This window comes from Poecilia latipinna, unplaced genomic scaffold, assembly GCF_001443285.1.
Source record: "Poecilia latipinna isolate Pla-1442-1.1 unplaced genomic scaffold, P_latipinna-1.0 Scaffold14164, whole genome shotgun sequence".
In the NCBI taxonomy this organism is placed as follows: Eukaryota; Metazoa; Chordata; class Actinopteri; order Cyprinodontiformes; family Poeciliidae; genus Poecilia; species Poecilia latipinna.
This window is the reverse complement of record NW_015126780.1, coordinates 1-397: the sequence shown is the minus strand read 5'-3', so window position 1 is coordinate 397 and position 397 is coordinate 1. Positions and strand designations below refer to the sequence as shown.

The window sequence follows — 397 nt, the reverse complement described above, 5'->3', positions numbered from 1 at the left end:
TAGCCCTTCGTGTTACTCTGTACCCATGAAGTAGCTCCCAGTCTCAAAAAGGTTGGTGACCCCTGGTTTAGAGGAAATGTGAAAAATGTTTCACCAAGGACAGAGTATTGTTTTAATACAATGTCACAGTATTACTGCAGTAATAATTCTCCTTCCTAAGAACAGTGAGGATCAACGACAGAACATTCCCATTCACTGGACCACTGCACTTTACAGAAACCTACAAAAAAGAACAATAGAGCAATTAAACAGAGAAAGCATTTGTATTTTAAAGAGTACAGAAAAATGGCAAATAAAAAAATACTTACAATTTCAAGACGTTGTGGACTCGCCATGTATGTGACATCATCAGAGCTGATGATGATTGGGACCGAATGCCTGGAGTGAAAAACATTTC

General features: G+C 38.3%; 1 long non-coding RNA gene across 1 annotated transcript; it reads right to left on the bottom strand.

The window, feature by feature from the left end:
* Window positions 1-88: 88 nt before the first annotated feature.
* On the bottom strand, window positions 89-396 carry LOC106944525 (uncharacterized). Its single transcript, XR_001424364.1, has 2 exons — window positions 309-396; window positions 89-220 (listed from the first exon to the last, which is right to left on the bottom strand). It is a non-coding gene; the product is annotated as an uncharacterized LOC106944525 (long non-coding RNA).
* Between the last annotated feature and the right edge of the window lies 1 nt (window position 397).